The following is a 12,245-nucleotide window of genomic DNA, read 5'->3' on the forward strand; positions in this document are numbered from 1 at the left end:
GATGGTGTTTATTCGAACATGTGCACCTTTCCCACCATAGAACTCACGTTAAATGTTGCAACCCTTAAGATAATTGCAGCTCAGTTTTTTTAAGCTGGTTTTCTCACATCTTCACCCTCACTCATAATATGGAAGATATTATTATCTGGCCTAAAATGAAAATCCTTCTCAGCAATTTTTTTAGAAATGAGTTTCTCTTCTACCTCTAAACATTCAAGTTTTTAAAAAAAAAAAAAAAATCACTGAGATATCAATGGTAAGATTAACTGCTGATTTTGGAAATGGTAAGAGACTTAAAAATCTCCGTTTTCTAGGGGACAATTGCTTCAAAGAAAAGAGGATACATGCTGGGAACAAAGAAAAGATCCAACTGGTTTTCTACTGAAAAGAGGGGTATGATTCAAGTAGATTTCGAGTGAGGGAGGAAAGACGATGCTCTGTAATTTGGAGCTGGAACAAGGCCCCAAGTCGCACTTCACTAGCTTAGGTAAATTTTTTTTCATAGCTAGCTTTTAAAGGTATGTCTTAAACTTTAATTGTAAAAGAGTTTTTGAAACTTTTTTAAAAAATATATCTCTATTGATTTCAGAGAGAGGAAGGGAGAGGGAGAGAGAGAGACAGAAACATCAGTGATGAGAGTCATTGATCGGCTGCCTCCTACACACCCCGACTGGAGTTTTTGAAACTTTTAATGGTGTTACCTTATGACCCAAAATGTTACTAATGTTTTAAAAGGCACAAACAAAATCTATCTCTGTTTTTCCTGCTGCTGTCTTTTAGATTATACCAGAACTTGAATTTGCCAATAGAGGGCAATAGTCAAACTAAGATAAACTGCATCTATCATTTTAGCAACTTCTAATGGAGTAAAAGACACATACCACCCTCATCTGCTTTTATGCATATCGCTGGGTAATTGCAGTGTAATTATGGTACACAGCAGCTTCAGAAAATTATCCTTCAAGAAAACAGCTGGTTCTCTTTAACAAACCAAGATGAAATCTCATCAATTAAAAAAAATCCAAAGAATTTTTTCCCAAAAAAAATATAAGCAGATAATAAACAAGCAACAAAAAATGAAATAACATAAAAAATTTGAATGGATAAATCAGAGCTGCTGATATGAAATAAGACAAACGTGCAAACTCATGAAAAATATGAAGGTAGAAGGTATTTCTGATATGTTGTTTTATATTATGGTATAAACAAACTTCTTGGGAAGATTTTCAAATATTTTTCCATCTTTCTCTTTTCATTGATTTGTGTAATTATGTAAATGCATGGGTATATCTATTCCGTATAGGAGATACACACAGGCACGGTCACAGATCTGAAGTGTAATCGTTTTGCATAACCAGTGCTTTGGGAAACTTACAAAGCAACTACCATTGGGCATTTTAACATGTAAAATTATAAGTTTATTAAACTTTGGTGTGGCAATAACCCAGTACATGGGTTTTTGCTTTTATAAAATATCCATGTACAAAATTTAGAAGGCACCAAACAGGTCATTAAGAGAACGATCACCATCACTCACTTTGACAAATGAGTTATTTCAAAGTTACCTTAAAAATTAAGTCATTTAGGTTGGTTTAGAGATCAATAGATTTATAAAATAACAAAATTTACAAAGTCAGAAACCTAAATAGGAATATTTACATTTTCTCATCTTCACTTGATTAGATATTTTCAGGTGGCCAGCTATGTTTAGACTCTAAGCATGAAAAATAAGAATTGATGTTTTCATTCCTTACAGAGCAGCACATCATGACAGTATCGTAGCATCGCTGGCAAGTGTACCTTATGAACCTTACATTTAGTAACTATTTTAATTAACAACAAATATTAACTGAGCATATATTATATACAGAATTAGACACTGTATAGTTAAACTTTAAACAGCTAAGTATTAACATTAAAACTAATATATACATGTTTATAGTAAATCTATGTGTATATATGAATATGTATATAAACACATATATGTAGAAAAACAGATAATATTAAGTTGTGTGTCTTCTAATTGTGCAGAGTAAATTAAATATCTAGCAATAATACTCTTTGTGGTTCACAAAGTGAATTATTGTTTGTATCCCCTAAGAACTTGTTAGTTCCTAGTCTGGCCCCATCCCCAACCTCGTGAACCACAAATTCTGGGATAGGGCTTCAGCAATATGTGTTTAAACAAACTTCTAATCGCAGTATCTGATACTGATATTTGAAGTAAATATATGGATGGATCTTAAGAGTACCGTGCTAAGTGAAATAGGCAGATGGAACAGAACAAGAACTATATGATTTCACTAATATGTGGAATATAAAACAGAAATCAAGAAACCAACAAACAAAAACACTCAAAGACACAGGTAACAGTAAGGTGGCTACCAGAGGGGAAGGGGGTGGGGGAGTTTGAAGCAGGTAAAGGGGGTCTGATATACAGTGATGGAATGAGACTAAACCCTGAATAGTGAGCACACGTACAATATAAAGATGATGTATTACAGAATTGTACACTTGAAACATATATAATCTTATGATCAAATATTACCCCAATAAATTATGTTAAAAAACAAACTTCTAGGTGATTCTGATGCATGTTAAAGTTTGAGAACCACTTCTCTTAGTAAATATAAGTTATTTTCATGATTATTATAATTTGAACAGAAAGCTGTATTATATGCCTCCGTACTTTTCAATCCGGCAAGCACGTACTTGAGAAATTCAGCCTAGCTTGAATTTTAGTGGAAGAACTCATTAATTTTTTTCATGGTTTATTGGAGACTCCTGTATCAGAAGTCAGTTATACATCAATGGAAGGTTAAGTGTGGGACAATGTGAATAGTAAACACTTTGCAATATTCAACTTTGCTCCTCCCCACTAAGAATGAATGTTTATCCTTGAAAATAGCAATTCCCCATTAATTAAGAGGCTAATTCTCTTGGAAGAGACCTTCATACATACCTTCAATGTGTGTTCAGATTTGTTTGAATTTTAAAGTCAAGTTGACTTAGGCCCTTAAACAGGAATTCCTAAAATAACAAGATTGCATCTTGAGGTATGAGTTTCCAACCAATGATGCATCTAGACATTGACTCTGAACTTAGTACCTCATGAATTTGATCGGTAATTATATTTGTTGAATTTAAGATGGCTATCTGATCAGAAGGCAGTAAGCATCACAACAATCTTGTCTTTTTAATCTTCAGTTTTTAGCAAGACATATATTAGCTACCATTTTTAAAATTGGCAGAAATATCTTTTCAATGCATGCATGATTAATTTCATCTTAAAAGGTACATTTAATTACATGACATATTTTAATACTCAAGTAACTTGAGTAACATAAAATGAGAATGCATTCAAACAAATGTACTATAATAAACTATAATAAAACATATTAAATAGTAACAAAATACATTAATATACTAACCTATTAATATCATAAACTATAATATTCAAAAAAATTGTGAGGGGTTTTTCAAAATAGGACTTTATCAACATTAGATAAGCAAAAAAAAAGGGTTTTGTACTATGACTTGTTGCATAATACTGGAAAGAGTTCATAAGAGATTTCTGAGAAACAGGTAGGCATTGCTATAACCTTACATATCCTTTCTGAGAATGCAAGTTAACAGAAATATTAAGTGGATAAATATTTAATTCTTGTCTAGGGGATAAGATAAATTAACTAGAATGATAGCCATATGAAAATGCATTTGGAATGATGCACAGCAGTGGTTAATATCACATGAGGGAATATAGGCAAATGGTTTAATTGAACCAAAAAAATAAAATTGCATCAAAGTTCACAGTTCTAGAATGTCTAAACCAAAGTCAACTTTTATTGATACATAAAGCAATGAAACCACTTTCATCGATCAATTTGTGGGGTAGATGATGCACTGTGAGACACATCTATAATGTGCTGTACAAAGACGTTGTAAGTACTGTTGGCATTATATTAAAAGTAATGTTGATGTTCCAAACAAGTTTTGACTGACAGTTAAATTTTGAAATGTATGACTTTTCAACGAAGTTATTTCACTGTGGATTTAACATTGAAAGCAGAACTTGCATTTCTAAAACCTGACTCTATTATTCTATTATTAGATTAAAAACTCCTTTTGAAAGTAAAATTTGCCAATACTATGTGAACCAATATTTGAGTTCCATCTGTGTGTAAAAAAATAAATTATTTTTCTTAAGGATTTAAACAAATATTCAACATAGCCTTTTTGGATTAAATTTAAAAGGGAAGTTACAAGGCACATGCACAAAAGAAATATATATGTAAAATATTAGAGATTAAATTCACACATTATACCTGAACACATGTGAATAAACTAAAAATGTTGCTAATTTTTTTCATCACTTTGTTTTTGAATTAGTAGTATCGCTAGTCCATAGTAGTTTAACAATGGGGCTATATAAAGTATAGCCAGATTATTTTTTTAAATTCACTTAATCCAAAATTTTGTATAGCTACTAGATTAATATAATTTTGATTCAATATAGAAAACAAAATTATATAAAATTTATCTCCAAACAATCACACCTTCAAAAGTGTTATACTAATAGTATAAAACCTAAGAATCCCAGCAAAGCGAACAACATAAAATGCTAGAAAACTTGGTTGACTTTTGTTAGCATTATTATTATTGATTTGAAAGGATTATACTTAAAATGGCAAAATGCAATGGTTTAGGTCTTGGAGGACTGAGGTTTAGCATCTGCCACAGCAGCATCCACTACAGTTCTAGCATAGCTTTGTTCTCTTAGCACCTGCAGAGATGTGTTTTCCTCATAAGACTCTTTTTTGTTCAATTTCCTTAAATTCAGCCATTTTTTTGAAAAAATATAGTTTCCTTCACACTTCCTTCTTGAATGTAGTTTTCTAAAGGAGGAACCCTGCTTTAACCCAGCACTTAATTAGGATTTTCATCTCCCTTCTCTTATTGCAATTCTATAACTTTTGCTGGTTTGGTCCAGGAGTTACATAAATACCTCAAATCAAACCACAGACTCCATCAGAAGGCTCATCAGCATAAGGCAACCACTCAAAACAAAAAATCAGATATCAGGTTCCAATTCCCCTGATAAAAACTACAAACATTTTGAAGTCTCTTGAACAGAAGGTAAAAAAAAAAACTTGTATAACACGAAACAAACTTTCTAAAAAAACAAAGAGGAGGAGGGAGAAAGGAGAAGATAAAAAACTGCAAATATCTGTGTTAGTTTTCACCTGCGTTACATATTCCCAGGCCAGCATGCTTTTCTTTGAGTTAAGTTTGGCCATATGTGGTAATTTTCTCAGTTGTTTGGCTGTCTGTCCTTCCAGGTTCTCCCACTTCTCCTCGTTTCTTTTCTCTACTAATCTTCTCTTTCTTTCCACCCACTTATATTTCACACAATTCACATGTAAGCAGAGCTCCCACTGCCATGTGAGAATGACTTTTTGGATTTTGTAAAATCAGCTTTACAAAATGCCTTTATGCCGAGAGTGAGCCTCAGATTTTTCTTATTGAATATCTCTGTAGGAGCCTCTCCGTCATTTCTTCAGGCTTGAACTTTGCAGATGCCCTAGAGGGTAAAATGAGCCATCATGACTAATGTTTGCAGTGTGGCTTTTCTCAAGTAACCATTTGAATTCTGACTTTACCCCACCCCACCCCCAAATGCAATGAATGAATCGAATGGTTGCTATTTTAGTGGTTGAAGTGGGCTTATGGGAGGAAATGGGACTTTTTCCATCAGTTAAAATCAGATTTTTACTCCATTTGCTCTAGTTGCAACCACAGGCATTCACATTCATTGAGACCGTTGTTCCAAGCACTGTGCTATGTGTTTTACATAATTAATTAGCACCTTTAAACCTGTTATAAAATTGCAGATATTACCAACGTCGCTGTTGTATCTGCACCTTCAGATTTTCATCTACTAAGAGATCTCATACGCCACCCATTTCTACCTACAGTTGTCCTTCTTGCCTTTTATCCCCAGTGCTGATATCTGAGGTTTGATCAGTACTTTAGAAAGTCAATGATTTGTCTTCTCATTCAAAGTGGCACAACCATGTGATCTACTAAAAGCTCTTCTGTGGTAATTGATTTATCACTCTTATCATTTAATTCAATGCATAGAGCTGAAATTTTGGTTTAATAGCTAAGTGCACTCAAGAGATTTTCCATATTCATGTAGGGCTGTGGCAATTTCTTAAAGTTCTGAACTTATAAAATTGACAAAATAAAAGTGCAGTCATTACATGGTGTGAGTTTTCTGAAGGAAATATTTTAATGAAAGTTGATATATTAGGTCAGCTTTATTGTAGTTTGTAAATATCTATAGATAAAATAAAACCAGAAACCAATAAAAAAAATTACCTACTAAGGTAGTGAGGAAAATTTGGGGTCTTAAGAATAGGTGAGGAAATTGTGTGTAAAAAAAATTCTGTGTACAGCCAATAGACAATAGACAAACTGCAACATTCTCATGTAAGTATTTTGGAAAACAGAATTTCCCTTTGTTTTCTCTGTTCCTTGAACTAAATATAGGCCACAATAGTGAGTAAATACAAGTAATTCATTCTTAAAACAAACTATTTTATAACTTTTAGAAGATTTTTTTCTATTTTTGAAATTTTATATTATGAACTGTGTAAATTACCACCCACATTTTAAAAAATTGATTATGTTCTCTTGTCATTTTACAAGTGGGTAGAAAAAGTCTATATCCTAGCTTGATAGAACTATTCAGGCTATGCGTTAAATATAATTATTTTAAAACATACTTTAATTTGACCAATTATTTTTTAAAGTATTTATGAACTTGGTTGTAATGGTTTCTGTACTGTATTGTGGCAGCTTATGAGGGACTTTTGGGGGGATCATATTATAGTATGAATAGCTCTAGTACTGGCCCCAAAAAGCAGGGTAAATATGCAGAAACTCATACTCCTTGACTCTATTCTATTCTCCAGGTTCTATTTTAGTACTTGTTCTTTTCATTATTAGTATCAGGTCTCAAAAAGAAATCTGTGTGTTGAGTGATTTAATATGTAAAGATACAACAAACACAGCCTTGAAGTTTTACTTATTCTATTTCACATGTAATTGTTAGAAATCAAATTAGTTACTTTTTCATCATAGTTATAGCAATCATTCCTCAAAATGAAATGTTTAAAAACAAAAATAATTATTTTATAAGTGTTTCTTATTTGAGACAATTTCTTGAAAGTTCAGCCTTGTATTATTGATTGCAAGGTGCACAGTTCTCAAAATTTAAAAAAATCAAAATATTTCTCCAGATATGTATGAACCAAACAACAAAATCATCTTTTTTTTTTTATATTCTTAAGTACCTGGATATAGTAGAAGAATACAAAATTATCCTAATATATTTGAAATTTAAAAACAAATAATAAATTTATAATTCTATTATGTTGCTAAAATATGGGTTGAAAGGTTATTAAATATTAAAGAGAGGATTTAACACATTTTATTCATTTTTAAAGTACCGTTGATTATAAGATGTGACAGTTTAGTAACATCTGTTTAGAAAAATGATTATAATAAATGAACACATAAATTATTGATATATCTGGATTTCAAAAATATCCAAGTATAGATATATAATGCACACTATGTATAGACATACATATGCACATATGTATATACTTGTGTGTGCATATATATTTGTATATATAAATATTTAGTATATTCAATATATTATACACACACACACACACACACACATACATACATACATAATCAGCCCTCTGTTAACCAGCTTAACAATATCCCATAATCTTCAGGCCAACTCAAAGTCAGCCCTCTGTATCCAGGGTACAACATCCATGGATTTAACTGATGGCAGATGCAAAACATTCAGGAAAAAAATATTGCATTGCTGCTAACATGTACTAAGTAGTTTGACCTATGATGCTTGTATCTGTACTAAACATGTGCAGACTTTCTTCTTGTCATTATTTCCTAAACAGTACAATATAACTACTCACACAGCATTTACATTGTATTAGCTTTATAAGTAATTTAGAGGCGATTTAAAGTATAGGGCAGAATGCGTGTAGGTTATATACTACACCATCTTCTGTAAGAAACTTGAGCAGTGCAAATTTTGGTCTTTGTTGGGGGGGTCCTGGAACCAAATGTCCATGGATACGGAGGAATGACTATGTATATGCATTTGTATAGACACACACATATGTATAAAGTGTTCTATGTAATATTTATACTGCATATAAAACTTCTTAGAATCCCTTGTTTGTTACTCTGGACTCCTGCTACCTTAGAAAAGATGAGGCACACTCCTCAGTGTGAGAGTTCTGTGCCTGTAGTCTACACTGTTTCAAACGTAAAGCAAACAGGCATCCTGTCTAAATGAAAATACACTATGATTAACACTAATTGCTGATATTTCTAGGAAAACATTTCATGCATAAAAGAAAAAAATTATGCTCACATTGGCAGTTTTCTTTCTGTATCAGTGAGATCTGTGAATGGTCTTGTAACTCCTAGAAGGTTTCTCCTGCATGAACTCAACTGAGTCTTTGTCTTTTTAAAAAATTTAATGTGCTTCTGATGTGTTGTGTTTGTCCTGTTGCCTTCAATGGCTCCACTGGCTTAGCTACTTTTTTTCTTTTCCAAAGATTTAGTGTCACATGTTTTACCTCTTCTGAGGGCCTAAAACAATCACCAACTGCTTCTCTTTGTGGATGATACGGTTTGCAATCAGCAGGCTAGTTTTTCGACGGCTTTACAACAGCACCAAGGTGTTCTTTCCATCCAGAAACACAATTTTTCCTGCTTATTATGGCTGTTCTCATATCTTTTGTTGCTAATCAGCTCAAAAAATTCCCTTCTGCTCCATAGGCTACTTAAATTTCATATCATCATTCTTTGAAAGTCTGAAGATTTTACCTTCTGGATGTGCTGTCTTAACAGAACTTTCCAAAGGTTAGCTTTTTAAAGACTTTTGTGCAAGTTGAACGTGAACAAACCAGCAGACAACCCCCTCTTGCAAAATAAAATTAAAAAAAAAAAAAAAGGCAATGAAGCCTATTAAAACATGGCAACCATTCATTTAACAATGATTATGGTTTTCGCAAAATTAGAAAAAAGCTGTCAGTGAAACAGAATTCATGTGCAGTGGATACTATTCCAAAATTTTCTATAACAGTAATTTAGCTTCTAAAACTTTAAATATGTTTGAAAATATTTATAAACTGAACAAGAAACAAAGCAAACTCTCAGTAGCCTACCTGAAAAAATAATTTATAATGTGCCCAATATCTACTGAGGCTAACGGCTTCTATTATTTACGAGCCCAGCAGAACAAACAGATTAAGAAAATTAAAAGTACGTTAGAGTTAAAGAATAATGACTTGGCCATCTGGTATAATTTCTTCAGATAATATGCTAATTTTAATTCAAGTCCAAAACATTATAGTGCATCTGATAAACTATATAAATGAAAATCATTGTCATTTAGATGGTGGGAATATTCTTAATCATATCAAGTTAAGCATTTAGATATCTCAGATTAGGAGCTATAGCTTTATTACCTACTTAATCCATTTGTGGATCTTGCTAAACTAATTAGTTCAGTCATGTCCTTCAACTGGAAAGTGTTTGGGGTTAATTTTATTTTCTGAAAACCTTCCTTTACCTTGTTTTAAATGGTTGCCTTTCAATATTGGTGGATATACTTTCTTTTGCAGAAAGGATATAATCAGTGCTGTGTTGGTGTGTGTGTGAGAGAGAGAAACAGAGACAAAGACATACAACCAATTGTTTAAAAAAAAAGCCCTGATTTTTAGCAGTTTTACAGTATCCATAGTGTAAATAGTACCATAGCTAATTTTAAGCTACCACTACTATTGTGCACAATGGGGAAGACGTGTACACAATTTGCTCTTGGGAGCTCTTATTAGCTGGCTCCAGCATACCATTGGATCTAAGTGATTGTTCTTTTCATATTATGGAAATGTCAACACAAAAATTCATAGTCTAAGAACTTTTATAAGTTAAAGATTTCCTGATTTTATAATAAAAAGTATAATGGATAATGCACTTTTATTTTCAGAGCACTTTTTAATACCTGAAATTATCAATTTTATTCATGGATGAATGTCTGCCAGCCCACAATAAACTGAGGAACTCCAAGAAAATAAAGATCACATCTGTCTGTTAGACATTGTGTCCTCAAAAACTACAAAAAATCCCTAGTACATAATAGGCCCTCTATAAACACTGTTGAATAAATGTCAAATTTTTTAAGTTAAATGTTACATATTTGGTTCCAAACAAAATTAATAAATTTCAAATTATGAGCCATTAAGATTTTATTTAACCCTTGCTCCTCTGGCAACCATCAGTTTGTTCTGTTTCTATGAGTCTGTTTTAGTTTTATTTGTTCATTTGTTTCTTTTTTTAGAATCTGTGTATAAGTAAAATCATACATTTGTCTTTCTCTGTTTGACTTATTTTACTAAGCATAATACCCTCCTCTATGTCCATCCATATTGTTGCAAATGGCAAGATTTAATTCCTCTTTATTGCTGAGTAGTATTCCACTGTGTGTGTGTGTGTGTGTGTGTGTGTGTGTGATCCATTCATGTACTGATAGACACATAGGTTGCTTCCATATCTTAGCTTTTGTAAATAATACTGCAATGAATATAGGGTGCATATAGCTTTTGTTTCATTCAGATAAATACCCAGAAGTGGAATTGCTAGGTCTTATGGTAGTTCTTAATCTTTGAGGAATCTTTGAGGATCCACTGTATTTCATAGTGGCTGTACCAATTTAAAATCTCACAACAGTGTATATGGGTCCTTTTTCCTCCACATCCTTGCCAATACTTGTTTTCTCTTGACTTTTGATGCTGATCATTCTGACAGGAATGAGGTGGTATCTGGTTGTAGTTTTTATTTGCATTTCCCTGATGATTAATGATGTTGAGGATATTTTTCATATGTCTACTGTCCACCTACCTGTATGTCCTCTTTGGAGAAATGTCTACTGAAGGCCTCTGCCCATTTTTTTTTAATCAGACTGTTTGTTTTTTTGATTTTTAGTTATAAGAGTTCCTTATACATTTTAAATATAAACCCCTTATCAGAAAAATCATTTGTGAATATCTTCTCTCATTTACTAGGTTGTCATTAAACATTTTATTTTATTAAAATAATCTTGGTAATATAGATTTCTGTGAATACATAACTTGTTATTAATCATTAATCCCCTCTTTTATGTATCTTCTTTGTAAACAACAACTTTATATTGAGTAAAAAGCATTTTTATGAACAATATACTCTGATAACTACCTAAATACTATTTTGACAGTAATTAAACTCAAGTATATTATGCAAATATTTTTATTTTCAACTTATTTTCAAATGAATCATAAAATAAAACAGAGTGACAGATGTAAGATGAATGTGTAGATATGTCATAGTAAACAAGCAAATATATTAAAATGTTAAAAGTACAATGTTGGTGGTGTGTACGAGTACTCAGTGTAAAATCTATTAACATATGCTGAAAATTTGCATAACAAAATGCTAGAATAAAGAAGGATATATACACCAGGAGACAAACATGAACATCAACTAGGAAAACAAATAACCACTGGCCTACAGGATTTCACAATTGGAGTAATAAGACAAAGATTTTCAAGAGCTACAATTAAAATATGTAAGGAAATAAAAATTAAGCTTGTAATTTTATCAGAGAACTGAAAATGATTATTTTTTAAATAGAACCTAGCAGATTCAAAAGAAAACAAAACAAGCATTCCAAAATTAAAACTGACATAAAGAACTCAAGTAAGATGGATTCAACAGCAGATTTGACTCATCTGAAGGGGAAATTAGAGAGCTACAGGATATATCAAAAGAAAATTCTCCTTGAATTAAGCACAGAAATAAACAATATGAAAAATACAGAAAATGATCTAGAAAAAATGATAAGATAATTGAACTTATGTATAATTGGCTTCAAACTAAGAGAAATGAACAGTATTCCCAAAAAAAAGCCAGGAGGTAGGAACAAAAAGATGGCATATTCTGGAACTTACTGACTTGGAGGCTAATGTTGGTGATCATGGCTTTTAGAAACAGATGGCAGTTCCATTTTTCGAAATACCAGATAGGCCCTGTCCTATCAGTAGTGACCAGGTTGGACTTAGACCATAGGGTAGGCCAGTTATTCCCCTTCACACTAT

The sequence above is a fragment of the Miniopterus schreibersii genome (genome assembly GCF_964146895.1).
Source record: "Miniopterus schreibersii genome assembly, chromosome: 9".
NCBI classification, from domain to species: domain Eukaryota; kingdom Metazoa; phylum Chordata; class Mammalia; order Chiroptera; family Miniopteridae; genus Miniopterus; species Miniopterus schreibersii.